The 18,225-nt window shown below is 36.3% G+C and overlaps 1 long non-coding RNA gene across 1 annotated transcript; it reads right to left on the bottom strand.

The window, feature by feature from the left end:
* Positions 1 to 8,537: 8,537 nt before the first annotated feature.
* LOC145717067 (uncharacterized) lies at positions 8,538 to 12,890 on the bottom strand. The gene is made up of 3 exons (XR_014140063.1): positions 12,630 to 12,890; positions 9,265 to 9,341; positions 8,538 to 8,727 (listed from the first exon to the last, which is right to left on the bottom strand). It is a non-coding gene; the product is annotated as an uncharacterized LOC145717067 (long non-coding RNA).
* Between the last annotated feature and the right edge of the window lie 5,335 nt (positions 12,891 to 18,225).

The following is an 18,225-nucleotide window of genomic DNA, read 5'->3' on the forward strand; positions in this document are numbered from 1 at the left end:
TCTCTGGCCAAAGCGGATCACAGGCCAAGTGCAAAGTCAAGAGCCCAAAGTCACATGGCTCCAAGGCTATGATGAGGCAAAGGTAAGGCTGTGGATTCAGGAACAAGTGACATTTTGGGGCCAATAACATAACCTACTACCTGCCTCTCTCTTTTTTTTTTTTAAACTATTTTTTATTTATTTATTTGACAGAGAGATAGCACAAGTAGGCAGAGTGACAGGCAGAGGGAAAGGGAGAAGCAGGCTCTCCGCTGAGCAGGGAGCCCGATGCGGGGCTCGATCCCAGGACCCTGGGATCATGACCTGAGCTGAAGGCAGCTGCTTAACCAACTGAGCCACCCAGGCACCCAACTACCTGCCTCTCTTAAGCAATATGATTATTATGATAGTTATCTGGATGCCTATTTTTTCTCTACTATGTTACTACCTAATTCCATTGATTATTTTATTTACATAGTGTCTTCCACATAGTGTGCTCTCAACACTAAAGAAATATTCAAGTCCGGGGCACCTGCATGTCTCAGTCGCTAAGCGTCTGCCTTCAGCTCAGGTCATGATCCCAGGGTCCTGGGATCGAGCCCCACATCAGGCTCCCTGCTCCACGGGAAGCCTGCTTCTCCCTCTCGCATTCCCCCTGCTTGTGTTCCCTCTCTCGCTGTGTCTCTCTCTGTCAAATAAATAAAATCTTAAAAAAAAAAAAAAAGAAATATACAAGTCCACTGCCTTTATTCTCTCTACACATTGCTAATTACACATAAGCTCATATAACCTATTCTTTCTACAAAAACAATAATGGAGAGGAGCCTGAAGTTTTTGCATAGTGTTACTCTTCAATCTCACTTTACTTCTGGGAATCAATGTGTAGAATTCAGGAAAATTAAAATGTAAGCAAGTCCTGTAATAAATATTTATTTTCTGAATTAATGAAGTTATACCACAAAGCTTGTGAATTTTTAAAATTTAGTTATGACTAATGTCTACCTCTTATGTATACTTTAGCTCAGTTACTGTATATTCACGAATTTTGGTGGTGGAGAGTGGGAGGACAGCTGCCAACGCTGAACTCGTTTAAAGTAACTGGTTCATGGCCATAGTCCAGACTTTATTCTCATTAACATTAACTGATCTGTTTCTATTTATATACCTCTTACTTTTAGCTCTCTTTCCCCCTTGATAGGTTGGTCATGGTTCCATGTCAAAAGTGATTTATAATTTTATTAGTTTCATAGAGAGGTATTTGGGTGAAATGTCCACTTAGAGATACCTCAACTCATTTTTTGTGTATTCATCCAACAAGAGAAGAAAAATTTTTAAAAAATATTTATGGAAATTGAGGTCAGGATTATTTTACTTGATTTTTTCCAAAAGAACTCTATCTTTCCCTAGCCTAATATTTTATCTTTGGTTCACTTGTAAATGTTGACAAATTTGAACAGCTATGCTAATGTATTGGAAAGCTTTAAGATGTAATAAAGAATGTTAAATTTAGGGAGAAAACAGTTTATTCTTTGTACTGGATGGTTTGTAGTAACTGGAGTAAATTTTTAAATTAATAGGAGATTAAAAATTAACTTTTGTCCATAAAGTATTTGTTAGTCTAATGGCCAAACAATGAGTATTTTATGAGGCTAAATAAAACACTAACAATAGAGAATATCCTAAACTGTGAATTTTGATTCTTTTTTCAATTTTAGTGTCATAGTGGTATATACTTATCAATACAGACGTAGATGTATAAGTGCTTGAGAACTGCATAGTGTATTTTTCTTCAAATTCTTTCCTTTTTCTCTCCTATAAACCTGTTTTCCCAAAGTATATTATTTACCCTGCTTTGCCATAAGATTAGACTCGATATCATTAAGACAAACTAATTATTCAACTAAAATAAACTTCATAGAAATTACAGATACAGATCCTCAAATTAAATTCCACTGTCTGCAAATTCTATACCTGGCGAATAATATGATCAAAGGGAATTTCCACCTGATTTTACTTTCTTCCAAATCAAAAATATAAAAGGTTGACTTGCTGGGTAAGATAATGTTCTCAAATAGAGTGTTGTACTATTTGAGCAAATTCATTTCGGTGGAAATGGGTTGTGGTATAATATTCTTTTTTTTTTTTTAAAGATTTTATTTATTTATTTGAGAGAGAGAGAGAGCAAGAGCACATGAAAGGGGGGAGGGTCAGAGGGAGAAGCAGACTCCCTGCTGAGCAGGGAGCCTGATGCGGGACTCGATCCCGGGACTCCAGGATCATGACTTGAGCCGAAGGCAGTCGCTTAACCAACTGAGCCACCCAGGTGCCTGTGGTATAATATTCTTGATAAAATAAGCAGGTTGGACTTCTGCTACTTGGTCTTCAGTCTCATCATTTTATGCACACTTCTCTATCTAAACCATGGACCCTGAAACGGCAGGGATTGTGCCTTACTTATCTTTGCATTTTCACACATTCAACAGTGCCTGGCATGTAAGAGAAGTCTAAATAACATCTGTCTAAAGAATATGTATGTTTGGTGGTCTCTTGTTACTTTCTAACCTTTTTGACTGTTATGTATCATTTAATCCTTCTGACCATTTTAGTGGACACTCTTGGTTCTTACCTAAAACCTTGCTTTGCTCCCACCTTACTTATGGCAGAATGCCAATTTGGTTCATTTCTGCCTTACCACGTGACCAGGAAAGATGATGGATCTTTATCAAGTTTAAGTGAATCAGAAATGAAATCTGTTCTCCTTACCCTTGGTTTGGGAATAAGCATTGACTATGAGCATGGCCAGTATGAACAGTGAAACAACCTGAGCAGTTGAACTTTGGGCAGTTGCTGGGGGAGGGTTGTGTGTGGAAGATTTTCTGTGGATAAAAAGAGATATAAATGAAATGTGCCTCTCTTTCCACTGGGCATTGTGATGTATATATGTTACATCTAAAGATGGCAGAGCAGAAATTTCACAGAACTCGAATCTTTGCCATTTTTAAGCTATTTAAGTGTAATTGATTACAGAACTGACTGATGTACAATTTCTATAAAATGCCTCATGATTAAACTAATTTAAAGTTGATTTTCCATTTTCTTATAGTCTGATATATAACCATACACTTTCCTAAACTCTTCATTCTTCAGGTTTATATGACATTGAGTTTTCCTGTTCCTTCTAATTCTTTAATTGAAGCTTTTCTCTGTGTGTCTAATATTTTGTTTTTAGGCTTATCCCAAGGTTTTCTTCTTGGTCCCCTTCTCTGCTGGGTGTTCTTGGTCACTTCATCCCACAGTTTAATTTATCAACTTTATTTTGATAACTACTAACTCTTTTCTAAAGTTTTGACTTCTCAACTTAGCTTCAGACTCCAACTTCTTATTAGGCAAAAATGCTTGATGTTTTACAGATTTCCTCACCTTCTTGAGTTCATTTAAGAACTCATGATCTTCCAGGGACACCTGGGTGGCACAGTCAGTTAAGCGTCTGATTCTTCGTTTCAGTTCAGGTCATGATCTCGTGGTCATCGGATTGAGCCCCACATTGGGCCCTGCACTCAGTGTGGAGTGTAATTCAGATTCTTTTTCCCTCTCCCTCTGCTCCTCTCCACTTGTGGGCTCAGTCCCTCTCTCAAATAAATAAATAAATAAATAAGATCTTTAAAAAAAAAAAAGAACTCGTGATCTTTCCAATCTCATGCAGGTTCTACTCTTGTCTTAGAAAGAAGAGCTTCCTTAGTATGTTTGCTCAAAACTTGGCGGTCGTTTTTGGTGCCTTCTTATTTCTCTCTTTACTCTCTTTAGGTAATGGGCCACCAAACCCTGATATTTCATCTGAACTATTTTCTGAATCACTCTCTTCATTTTCTTGCTACTGTACCATCCAATAGGTGTTGCCAATTTAAAGAATGTCTGGGGTAGATGTACAAAATAATCTCAAGATGAGTTTAGTTTTCTTGCCTTTGAAATTCAACTCTTATTTTCTCAGATTGTTTTTATGATCCGTGAGGTATTCCGAAGTTTCTCTGTAATATAGAGCCTAGATTTGAATTACTTTTTGTTTTTCATGCGTGGAATGTGTTTTACATCCTGAGTCATAAAATACATACCTTCACATCCATATGATTCTTTAATAGTTGCTCTTCAGATTCTGCTTACCCTTCATTCTTTCTTTTATTTTCTTTTTGAACAAGATAGCACTTGACATTTTTTCATTCCTACATACTGCTGTATGAGAGTCCTTTTAACATTTTTCTCACAATAATTGTATTTTACTTAACTGAAGTAACTTTATAAAAGACTACTTCAGGGCGCCTGGGTGGCTCAGTTGGTTAGGCGACTGCCTTCGGCTCAGGTCATGATCCTGGAGTCCCTGGATCGAGTCCCGCATCGGGCTCTCTGCTCGGCAGGGAGCCTGCTTCTCCCTCTGACCCTCCCCCCTCTCATGTGCACTCTCTCTCTCTCATTCTCTCTGTCTCAAATAAATAAATAAAATCTTAAAAAAAAAAAAAAGACTACTTCAAATGAAAATCAATATCAGGAGCCAAAAAAACAATAGCTGTACCAGGTACTACTCTAAGTATTTATATAAGTTAATACATTTTATTCTCACAACAAGTTCTTTGTAATACTATTATTGTAACCCCTGTTTTATAAATAAAAGAAATGTGGCATAGAGGGATGAAATGACATGTCTTTGGTCATGCAGCTCATAAGTAGCAGAATCAACATTTGGAAATAGGCTTCAGAATTTACTCTTTTTAAGTACTGCATTCAGTGGTGACATATTTCACTATCCCAATGTGTTCGTCCTTCAGGGTTCTAAGATATTTCTCTGTGAACTAAAAAAAAATAGTTTAGTAACCAGAATTCAGTTTCACTTAATTCAAAAAATATAAATTGAATGCATAGCAATGAAGTAATGAAGAGACTTGAAGATAAATTGTGTCAGTATAAATCAATAAAAATAAAATAAAAATCTGCATTTAAAATGAGGAAAAGAGATACCTCCAGTTAATAAATAGTTTTGTCTTTAATAGCGGTTTAGGAAGTTTTGTACTACGGTGTCATTAGTATCCAGGCACTCAGAAAGATATTTCCTGCCCCCCAGCTACATGATACAACTCAGTCAAGCAAGGAATACATTTTAGTATCTTTATATCTAAAATTTAAACATCACTGTGAAATACAAGTGAAGTGTACTTTTAAGCTTATTAAAAGTAATGATCATTACTGAATCTGTTATGTGATGTTAACATGATGCTACATCCTACTTTGAAAATATAAAATCCTTTCCCAGCTTGGAGAAGGTGCATTCAGAGCCCTGGTTGGCCTTTATGTAATTTTTAGAAGATTGGGCACTTCTGCTTCTTCCATTCATGATAAGAGAGGTGGTAAGCTGACAGGAACAATTTCTTTTTATTTACTGGCTATTATGGTTATAAAATACTGCAGACATGAGCCTAACATAAATCAGTTTTCCTCAGATGAATGTGCCTTTGGAGAGGCTTTCTGCCAAGGTTCCTCACCTCAGCCATATCTCTCTGGAGTACTCTTGCTCTGTCTTTGGCAGCCCTTCTGAATTTATTTTGCTTTTAATTCTGAATAATGCTCAGAAGACAAATAAACAGAGGCTCAGAACTTTAGAGTTGAAAGGGACTTTAGAGGTTATATCAGTTAGATCATCTGTATCAGGACTCTTTCTGCTGCAAGCAACAGAACACATGACTTAAACTCAAGCAAAAAGGGAATTAATTGTCTCTGTAAATTAATGGTCTGAATATAAGTCAAGCTTCAGGGAAGGCTTGATCTAGTGGCTCAAAGTCTCATTAAGAACTGTATCACTTTCGGGGAGCCTGGATGGCTCAGTAGTTAAGTGTCTGCCTTCAGCTAAGGTCATGATCCCAGGGTTCTGGGATCGAGTCCTGCATCAGGCTCCCTGCTCCGTGGGAAGCCTGCTTCTCCCTCTCCCACTCTCCCTGCTTGTGTTCCCTCTCTCACTGTCTCTCTCTGTCAAATAAATAAATAAAATCTTAAAAAAAAAAAAAAAGAAGCAAGGAATCTTAAAGAACATCAGTGGTAATAGGGGAAGGTTTTTAAAATTTAGAGGAGGGAGAAGCAAGGTATGGCTGACTTTCTAAACCTTTGAAGTAATATTTGATAAAAGATCACCTTCTTATGTCTAGCTGGGAGTTAGTTAACTATTGATACCTTTTCCAATTTTGAGGGTTTTTGAGCAAAGGAAAAAAAAAGAGAGAGAAAGAGAGAGGCAAACCAAGAAATAGACTCTTTAACAATAGAGAACAAGGTGTTCTGATGGTTACCAGGAGGGAGATGGGTGAGGGGATGGGTCAAATAGGTGATGGGGATTAAGAAGTACCCTTGTGATGAGCACCGGATGTTATATGGAACTGTGGAATCACTATATTGTACACCTAAAACTAATATTACATTTTATGTTAACTAACTGGAGGTTAGTTAAAAAGAAAAGAATCTGTGGTCCCTCTGAAAATATGCAAAGAATTTGAAAAAAGCAGACCTTCCTGTTATGCCAAGTGGGACTCTTTCATGCTTAGGCAATTTGGCTCTAGGGCTGCAGAACAGTCTAGGCCTTCCTGGAAACTGCTAAGAGTCAGAGAACTGAAGGGTGTTTTCTTTACTTTTCATATCTTGGACTTGGCACAATGCAGCCTTGGGGCAAAATACATCATAGTCAACTTAGAAGTTTTGGCCTTAACTTTGGTGCCTTCTGAAATTCTGTTTCAAAAGAGACTCAACAAGATATTTCTACTCAATTAAAATTTTTATCTAGGAAAACTACATGGAAGGAAATGTCAGCTCAGAATTCTTTTTTAAAAAATTATTTTAAGAATAGTTATCTATCTATCTATCATCTATCTATCTATCTATCATCCATCTACCTATAGATACAGATATTAAGATGGGTTATTACCTGATGAGGGAAGGTAGTAATTGGGCATTCAGCTTTGGCAGAGGCAGGAAAGAGGTAATTTATTGATGGAGCAAGTACCTATGAGCAGGAAAAAAATAAATGAATATGGGAATTTTGTCTCCACAAAAGAAAATGGGAACTTTACCAAAAAAAAAAAAAGATGATGCAGGTGATAAGGAAATTAGGGAAATTGACTTGTAATGCAGTTACAACCAAGAGAAATCCCACAATTGAGAGAAAGAAGAACTGGCTAACATTTAGAAGATTTTTTTAAAAAATGCCAGAAAGATAAAGAAAAATCTAATTATCATCATTGTGTTAGAAGGATTTAATAATGATAAAGAAACTTGATGCCAGTTTGGAAAATGCCACATACTCTGGGAGGTTATTACACTGTGGAGCTCCAATTATAATGTTGTGCTGTATATCCAGAGATGAAATTACAGGCCCACCATCTGTTTTACTGGTGATGGGGATTCATTTGGACATTTTAGTTTATACCAATGCTGCACATTTGCAAGGCAAGAGCCAGTGGCTCCTGTCTGTTTCCATGGCCCATGCCAATTATACCTAAATGCCAAGTCATTTGTACTAGCTGGTTTCACCAATAAGAGATAATATATCTTGTGATGAAGATGATGACTTTTTAGGAAGGGCTTAGCAATTAATGATACATGATAGGTCTTAAACCATAAAGGCATTATCTTTGAGAAGCATCTAAGTGTCTAGACAGAAAACTGAAAACACTGACTTTTGGCATTTTATTTGCTGTGTGGGTTTCAACCAGTAGTTCTCAGCTAACAGGACATTTTTGTCTCATAGAGGACATTTGGCAATGTATGTAGATATTTTGGTTTTCACAGCTTGAGGGAAAGATATGCTGCTGGGATATAGTATTTAGAGGTCATGGGTACTGCTAAACATCTTACAAAGCACAGGTGAGCCCCCACACAGCAAAGAATTATCTGGCCAAAAATACAGGTAGTGTCAATGTCAAGAACCCTAATTCAGACTAATATTTTACATTTTCTGAGTCTTCCCTCCCCTTTCCTTATATGAGGATAATTTCTTACAGAGTTAATGTAAGGTACTAATGAAATGACTTATATATAAATACCTGAAAAGTGGTAGATGTTTACTGAATTTTGAATATGAACATTTAAAACTATCTAATTATAAAGTGATTCTAAAACTTTATGAAGTAGGTTGGAATAGGATTTTGAGTGCGGATAATGGGCTTCACATTGTAAGTGACACTGAACTACTGTACCATGTGGTGAAGGAGAAGTGTATAAGATATTTATTTTGTGTGTCTTATATAATTATAATTACATAGTTATTTCCTGTTCTGTACCAGAATTTTTTTATAAGAACTCTGCCTCCCTCTCCCATCACACTTCAAAATGTTTTTTAATCATTTGTATGGATAATTTAATATAAATAGAATTACATAGTTGGAAAATATCATAATTGTTTTTAATAAGCTAACATGTTTTTACAGATGTTGGAGGGAGGATGTAGTATTTCCTAAAAGACCAAGGCAGTACTGTTTTTCAAAATCTCTTCACATCTCACATTAAAGTAAGTTATTTGAAAATAGCTTGGGAAATGCTGAAGTGAAGGAAGGAAGGAGAGAAAGAAGGGAATGGGGGGGAGAGAGAGAGAGAAATTGAGAGGATAGAAAAAATATATATTTGTATCACCAGGCAAATGAAATGATCAGGATTAAATGAAACACTGGAATAGTAATTGTTGGGGCATAAACACATGTCATCAAGAGGGTGGATAGTCTCCATCTGGAATAGGAAACGGTGACATGGTTAGTCAGTCATTTGATCTGGAAGAACCTATAGGACAGATACTTAAGTTGTACTCATCTTAACTACATGAGCAATTGGAATGAAACACAGTACTGAGAATTGGATTTGGAAACATGTTTATAGTCAGGGAAAGTTACTTATCACAACTATAATACTTGTTTTCTGTGACTCATGTGCACATTTAGCTAGGCTATTCTTTTTGGTCATATTGTAACATCTTAAATTATTTTCTCAAACTTGAGTCAGAGAAATATGAAGGATTTGGAGTAGAGGAGGAACCTTCCCACTCTGCATAGTGGTTCTCCAACTTGGCTGAACATTGAAATCACCTGGGGATCATTAAACAGTACTGAAGACAGTTTCTCTCCCCACCACCACTATCAGAGATTCTCATCTGGCCACAAATGAGGCGTCAGAAGTTTTCTATCACCCCAAGTGATTCTGGGGGCAGCAACCTATTTAATGTCTAATCTAGAATGCATAAAAATTAAAAAGCAAAAACAGAAGACTTACCTCTATTTGTCTGTCTTTGTAAGGCATGTTAAGAAGCCATAAGGACATCATTGACAAACGATAGGAATAACTCCTGACTAAAAGAGGTGATAATGAAAACAATGTAATAATGGCTGACATTTACTAAATACCAACTCCTTTTCAACTTTGTCATTGTACTTTACCTTCAATAATCCATTTAAGTCCTCAAACCACTCTAAAGCAGGTGTTGAAATGTTCTATGAGAGGATACTTCATCTGGACAGAGCAGTTAGCTAATTTGGCAAGGTCACTAAGTGAGAAATGTAGCATTCTTCTAGATTTTGAGCTAAAAAAAAAAAAAAACTTAACTAAACAAACAGAAAAAAAAACAAAAAATCCAAAACACTAAAACTAAGTTCTTGGATACACCAGAACCTGATTTGACACCAGGTTCTTAATTCTGGATGCACACTAGAATCCCCTGGTGAGCTTTAAAAAAAAACATTCATTCTATTTCTTAAAGTGGTAGAAATATTCTTAATTTTAGTGGTGGATACTTGACACTGTGCATTTGTCAAAACCTACAAAATTTTACAGCTCAAACTCTGAACCCTACTGTATGCAAACTTAAAACACCAATTAAGAGATCGGAGAATCCCAAGATGGAATGTTGACTATAAACAAAGAATCTAACTGTATAATGAATACATAACCTTACTGAATAAGGTGGAGGGAAAGGGTGCTGCACTAAGTAACTTCGGAATTGAGTAGAGACTAAGGACTAAAGGCTATACAAACTATATAGAAATACTCCACTCTAGTTGGTAAAGTTAGTTTCTACAGAGGCACAGGTTAATAATCCTGAAACTGCTATACATATATAGTGGAATTGAACCATTAAGTAAATAAATGGTGAATGACTGGAGCCAAGTTTCTCAATACTGGAGGGAAGGTTTTAGATAAGCAAAGGGAGAAGGCTGGAATGATCCATGGGGTAATGAGTTAGAGCTAGAGAAATCGGCATGAATTCATGTTTAGTTTACTATAGGTATGTGCATACTTATGGGTTAGTAACGCACACGTGTAAATTCTAGCTCTGTTTTCTGAGAGATCCTAGAAGCAACAACACCTCAGAAGCAATGGACACACCGTACTCCCAGATGTTGGTTTCTAATACCATGCTCCAATAAAAGGAACCAGGGCTTCTTGGAGAAATGGTTGACTGCAAGGCTGGGGCAGGGAATATGCGGATGATCTGGAGCTCAAAAAACAAAATGATAGGGATATGTAAAGGGGGCAGAGGAACCAAATGAAAGAGCTCTCAATAGCCTATCTTGCAGCAATTAGAACAGCAAAATAAATAACATAATATTGAAGTATAACCCAAAGTATAAAGTAAATGTCCATCAGTACATACTAATATAAATAATTAAATGACTACATGACTAAATGAATAAATAAATACATACATAAGTAAAACCAGACAAATTGCTGAGCAGAAGAATTCCAAATAATTTATGTATATTCCACTTCCAGGAGGTGGAACATAAATACCTTCTCTGTAAGTGTGTACTGCACATAATGATTTCCTTCTGAAGAGTGTGGTAACAAAAGTTGAAGAAGTTGTACTTTTACAGTGAGAAACCTGATAAACAGCTATTTCAGCCAAATGATCAAGGTCAGTGTCAACAGTAATGTCATGTTGGTGACATGTACTCTTGATGTGATATGGTGAGAATGGCACTTTACCTCTGTGGTTTTTCTCTCAAAAGCCTATAACTTCAGTTCATTCTTGAAAAACAAAAATCAGGCAAATCTCAATTGTGAGACATTCTAAAAAATATCTGATCAGTATTCCTCAAAACTGTCAAAGTCATCAAAAACTAGGAAAGTCTCAGAAACTGTCATAGCCAAGAGAAGCCTAAGGAGAGACATGATGACTGAATGTAATGTTTCCTGGATGGGATTCTGGAACAGAAAAAAGGACTTTGGGTAAAATTTAGGAAAATGTGATTCAGGTATGGGCTTTAATTAATAACCATGCATCACTTTTGTTATACTAATTATAACAAATGTATCATATTAGTGTTAACATAGTATGATAATATTTCATAATATTATAATAGGGGATAGTGGAAATATATCCATTATTAAGATAATAACGGGGGAAAGTAGGTGTGGGGTATAGGGAGATTCTAAATTATCTTTGAAATTTGTTTTAAAATTATCTTATGTAAATGTGCAACTATTCTAAAGTTAAAAGTTATGTAAACAAAACAAAACACCTATGTCTTAGGACACCCCTGTAGACTTAGATTTAATTTGCTGGGGTGGAGCTTGAGGGCATATATGTTTTAAAAGAGTCCCAGGTGATTCTAATAAGCATCAAATGAGGATTAAAATCCATCCAATTAAAAAAATCTATCGAATTAGTATCATTGCACAACTTTTCCTTTCCATTAGGTCCTAAAATTTGCCTTTCCAGTTCAGAGATCTGCCCTTTTCCCTAGATTCTTTCACAAGTGATCAGTAAAAGCATCTCTCTTTTTTTTTTAATCCAAGTTTCTGAGAATCGAAGCCTGAGTGCTTTGATATTTCTAATTTTAGTAGTATGTCCTGATGTCGCTTAACAAAAAAAATCATGTGGCCTCTTAAATTAGAAAAAAAAAAAGACTTAAAATTTATTAACCAAGGTCATGGTCCACAAAGATGATTCAGTCCCAGAATTATGGTGCCCCCACAGTGGCAACTGAAATGTCTGCTTGTTTTAGTATATGAGTTAGATGTGGCAAACTTGTTTTTTTTTCCTGTGCACAAGTTTGGTTCTGAAATCACAGCAGATCAGTATGTTAGACATCAGTTAAAGGGACAGGATCATAAACCTTTGAGATTATCCAGTCTAGTGGTTTTCCTCTATGCCACGTATTTCTTGGGAGGCTTCCATGGTGTTTAGGTAGGATGAGTTCCAATCTCTACTCTGTCTCAATCAGACCAGCTCTAATGTAACCAATTTTATTTTTTCTGGTGCTTCCGCATAGTATTCCATTTTTATTTTTTATTTTATTTTTTTAAAGATTTTATTTATTTTTGACAGAGAGAGAGTGTACAAGCAAGGGAAGCAGCAGGCAGAGGGAGAGGGAGAAGCTGAGCAGGGAGCCCAATGTGGGGCTTGATCCCAGAACCCTGGGATCATGACCTGAGCCGAAGGCAGACACTTAACCATCTGAGCCACCCAGGTGCCCCTAGTATTCCATTTTTAAAAAGACTTCTGATGCTAAGAAAAAAATTAATCCACCAAACTAGTCCAGGTATTTGCAGGTAAGTTATCTAAACCCCAAAAGTGTCAAGGATACACGATTCTGATACCCAGTTACATCTACAATATGTATATAATGATGTCTTACCTTGATCTCAACATAAGTGACAGTGATGACAGCAAATCCAAACTTTGTAAGGTCTTTCTGATAACCAGGTGAACTCAGTTCATGAGCTCAAAAATATTCAAGCACTGATAATAAATTATGTTATTTATGGCCATCTCCCTTCCTTGTCAGGTAGCAGATGTCTGTTGTCCTTTATTTTAAAGGGCAGGTTCCATTATATTTCTTTGGCTGTAGATACTTCTTTCAGTTGGATCTTGAGCCCAGTTGAAGTAAGACACACCTTTATGTGTGACTCCTGCACATCTGACTTTGCTGATTCCCCCAGTAAAACATGGCTTAACATTCCTAGCAGTGCCTGGGAATTGGTAGCAAGTACTGAGCTCAGGTTATGTTCTCTGTAAGGAAAATTCTTTTCAGCACCACTCTTAAGACATTTAGACTAGACCTCAGCCAATGGGCTGCAAAATTGTCAGAATATATTGCCGGAAACTCTGGGCAAATGGCATCCTAGGAATATTTACCTATTCAGCACAACAAAGTTTGAAGCTAATCAACTCCAACAAGATGATTCAACTACTTACACTTAAGTGTCACCTTGTCTTAACTTGGAACAAACATACCATTGCACAGAGAGCTTTGGCCTGTCCGGTGGGTATACTTCGAAAAGCTTGAAGAACTCAACTGCACAAACACAGGTATCCTTTTATTAGGATGCAGAATATGGCTGCAAAAAGAAAATGCCACTGTTATTTTCTTTTAAAAGCCTGTAATAAGATAGAACTAGCAGATAGGATGTGGCCCTGAGGTGACTTAACTGTATAACTCTTTTAAAAGTTCTGAAGACTAAATTACCTTTAGTGTTTGACTCATTTTACAAGCTAATACCAGAACATCTACTTAGACTTTATTAAAAACCCTTGAGAGAACTGTAATCCTGTTTCTGGAAATTTTTAAAAGAATTTAAAGTGTTTGGAAAGAAAAATACTGGGTTGTGTAAGTACATTTTGCTGAAAATCTCATTTAATTTTATTCAATATGAATTGTGTTTTAACTTAGAAGTAAAAATTAGTGAGTGAATGGAGAGAAACAGCAACGTTTCATTGATTAGAAAATGTGTGTCCACATATGTAGGTTTTCTGGCTAACTGAATCTTATGTCCTTATGCAGTACTTCTTTTTAACACAAATAATTTTGTAAGGACATCTGCCCACTTTCTTACACAAAAGGTATTAATCACAGTTACACCATTAATATGTTGAATGCCAACTGTCTGGATGTCTGGGTTTGAATTCTAGTTCTGTAACTTGCTTAACTCTGTGACTTTTGGTACGTTGTTTACCTTCTCCAAGCCTCATATAAAAAAAGGGTAATAATATCTTAAAGGTTTGAGAACCAGAATAAAATAATCCATGCAAATCCTTACTCACTTGTATATAGTATAAAAGTATACAGTATAAAAGAAATGTGTAGTAAATATTAGATATTATTGTTGTTTGCTATCTTTTATGGTGATGATTTAATACACACAGCCCATTTATATTTTTACCCGTCTGTCAAACTGTCAGCTATGGCTTTTCTTGTATTTTCACCATTCCCCCCACACCCACCTCATATTCCTTCCCCAGATCCTTCTGTCTTCTACTTTTAATCTGCCATGGACTGGAAAATTAGATAAGAAAGTTTATAGAGTATAATAAGAGTTAATAGACTGTGAAGTAATAGAGTTAAACCTTTGGCTTGCATAGGAGTTTGGAGCAAGATTTGGCGCCAAGTCAGTTTTTATTTCAGAGTTTGGGGATCTGTTATATAGAAGGTGCTAGAAATCTGGTATGTTGTTACATATAGTTAAATTATACATATACAACTTAATTCTACATGCTTTCTCATACACACAGCCTACACATTTTATTTTAGTTATATAAAACAGCTCATCATTTTCCTTTAATATACAATAATTACTTATAGTTTTAAGGCAACTGTATTACACATTTACATAACATTACATACACATAAATGTTCAAGGAGTGAACATTTTTAGATTTTTTAGTAACATTACAAATAGAGTTTATTTTTCATATAAAATCAGTATTCCAACAACTTTTAAAATGATTTGACAAAAGAGAGGGAAGCCCTCTCACTAATTTCATCATTCAGACACATGTATTATTTCTAATTTTGTAATTTCTATTTATTTATTTATTTATTTATTTATTTTTTTTTTTTTTTGAGAGAGTGTGCTGGACACACAATGCGGGCGGGGAAGGAAGGTAGGGGTGGGGGATGAAGGGACCGAGGGAGGAGAGAATCTTAAGCAGACTCTATGCTCCGTGCAGAACCCAACACGGGGCTTGGTCTCATGACCCTGAGATCATGACCTGAGCCAAAATCAAGAGTTGGTTGCTTTACTATCTGAGCCACCCATGTGTCCCTGCACATTCCCTTTTGATTCTTAATCACAAATACATATACTCTTATATCATTCTGATAAAAGAACATAAATTTATAAAGATTAAGAATATCAAGTTTTGCGGTGCCTGGGTGGCTCAGTCGGTTAAACATCTGCCTTCAGTTCAGGTCATGATCCCAGGGTCTTGGGATGGAGCCCAGCATTGGGCTCCCTGCTCAGCAGGGATCTTGCTTCTCCCTCTCCCTCTGCCTGCCGCTCCCCCTGCTTGTGCACTCTCTGTCAAATAAATAAATACAATCTTAAAAAAAAAAAGAATATCATATTTTGTTATGTGTGTAAAACTTTAAACTGGGCATTATAGATCTGAAAATAAAGGATTCTTATCAATCATGAATTCAATATTTAGCCAGCAAAGAAACCAAGATGTTCCCTTCACAGTAGATGTATTAGTCAATTTCAAACAAAGAACAAAGCATAAGAAAGATATATATTAATTTATAGATGATGATGATAAATAATGAAAGCATGTTTAGAACCTTTTCCTCTCCAATCATCTCTTCTTTGATTATGCATATTTTAATCACATACTACAATCCATTATTTGATAAAAAACCAGAAAATCATTTTTCTTGAATGTTATCAGCATCAAACAGTGTTTAACCAAATGATGAAATAAATTAAGATTCTAGAAAGTGATTATAGTCAGCATGTATACACATGGATTGCAACACTAAAAAAATTTAAGTTATGTAAAGATTATTTTTTTAATCTAATGGAATTTTTCCATGACTTGCTTTTTAAAGCAAGTTTTTAAACTTTTTTTTCCCCCAGTGTCCTAGTTTATTGTCACTGAATTGAGAATGGGTTTGGCTTGAGTAATTGTGTTAATAACATTCTCTCTGCAATATTAAATATTCTAGAATATTATGAAAGAGATTGGGGTATACTGCTGTCTTAGTGTTCCAGATAGGTGTTTGTAAGAACAGACAATGAAGGAAGTCTCATTTCTCTTCAGATCTTGAGGCTTTCTTAAATATTTTGTGGTTATTAAATGAAAAAGGAATATGATAATTTTATATAAAAACTATGAATGATTGAGAAGAGCTATTAAATAAAGGTTGTACCATATTCTAATTGTGTTTAAAATAAATAAATAGGCTCTAAACATTTTTACACGAGATATCATCTGTATTTGGAATATCATTTATTCTTGATTTAAGTATGTTTGTACCTTTAACAATTGATATTTAAGTGGCTAACATGGATCATCAATAAGATCCGTAATTCTACAATTGTGAATGTCCCTACCATTAGTGTTAAAGATTTCAGGGTAGGTGCCCTGACTGTTAGGGACCACAGAGGGTTTGGGACTGAGAAATGCTTATTTGTATTAGAAGTCTATGAAGCACATGTTTCCCTGGGCCTCTCCTTTCAGTTTCTACCCTTTTCCCTCTTGACCTCCATCTGTCTGACTATAGCCAAACTACATCATCTTGACCATCTTGATTCCTGACTGGGTCTTCAGTTAGTAGTTTTCCTTCTCTGTTTCTGACTTTGAGGTGTTACCAAGTTACCCAGTCATCACTGTTCAAAGAGAAAAGCTGCAGCTCCTCTCTTTAGCAAATTTCTTCTTTAAATTGTTGGCCATAAATCTATTTTCTTCTTTGGATAATAAAGGATATAAAATTCACTTGTACCCCTGAAGCTCACATCAGTGATTTGCTAGTCCAGCTGAAAACGACTCTCAGCTGAAAACGACTCTCTGGTTCACCATGATAAATCCATTAAGCAGGCATATTTCAGGTTACAAGTTTCTGATAAAGTGAGTTCATGATGAAAATGTAATTAGATCTGAATTGTTCAGACTCCTAAGCCATCCATAAATACAAAGTAGCTGCTTTTCATGGCTCCCAGTCCTCTACCTTTCCATATTGGAATTGACAGCTGCTATACAATCTACAAATGAAATATCCAGTTTTTGGTAACATTTAGTCTTTTGAATTTTGTCCTAAGAAAGACTGCATTAAGCATTATCATTGGCTTCGCACTTACAAAGGCTAATTTGGTTCTTTCTTCCAGGTTACTCTGTATCATCTCCTCTCAGCCTTGACTTGGGGTTTACTAAAGAGATCAAACTATAAGGTTCCTCTACCCTTACATTTTATTTTAGAAATCATGGTTGTCAGCGATGCATCAGCACACCTATCTCATGATTTCTTTCCATCCTATGGACTTTCTGCAGATTCTAATGGATTTTACCCTGTTGTCACTATCAAGCCATTAGTCTTATTTTCCATTTAACTTATCTGCCTACCACTTCCCTTCATTCTTCACGTTAAGACCATTTCAGAATCATTTATTGTATTTATGGTTTTGCCAGTGCCAAGATAGAAGCCCATCCAGTGATAGAAAGGGGAATGCAATACATGACTGAAACTTAGAGGATAATGAAGCTACTGTGTTGGAGAAGGCCATTTGATTTGGTTCATTCAGGCTTAGATAGTAGGTAGGTGGAGCACAGTTAGAGGAGAATGCAAGCGTGGGAAATAATCAGATGAAAATCTGACATCAAAAAGGTCCAGCATGGCGGTAAGAAACAAATCATGGAGACTGAATTTGGAGGGTATACTTTTGTATTTGGATTGAGCAATGGCAACTTCGCAGGAGAAACTAGTCTCAGAATATAGTGTCAAGATAAGATCTTAGGGGCGCCTGGGTGGCTCAGATGGTTGAGCGTCTGCCTTCGGCTCAGGTCATGATCTCGGGGTCCTGGGATCGAGTCCCACATCGGGTTCCCTGCTCAGTGCAGAGCCTGCTTCTCCCTCTCCCTCTGCCACTCCCTCTGCTTGTGCTCTTCTGTCTATCTCTCTGTCAAATAAATAAATAAAATCTTTAAAAAAAAAAAAAAAGATAAGATCTTAGGAATGACATAAAATAAAGTGTCATGTGGGAATTGATTGAAAAAATGACCACAGTTGTTTCTGCCTCTCTATACCCATGCTTATGCCATCAAGAAGTGGAGTCTCTCTCTCTATCTCTTGAAGCTAGGCTGGCTTTGTGGCTTGGGGCTTGCTTTGGCCAATAGAATATGGCTGAAGTGACTGGTGAGGCTGTTTTAAGATTAAGCAACAAAAGGCCGTCCATGTTTCCTCTTAATTTCTTGGATCCCTGCATGCTCTCAGGTGCACAAGTCCACAGCAGCTTGCTGGA

Source organism: Leptonychotes weddellii, chromosome 1, assembly GCF_054177405.1.
Source record: "Leptonychotes weddellii isolate Sample4059 chromosome 1, ASM5417740v2, whole genome shotgun sequence".
Classification (NCBI taxonomy): domain Eukaryota; kingdom Metazoa; phylum Chordata; class Mammalia; order Carnivora; family Phocidae; genus Leptonychotes; species Leptonychotes weddellii.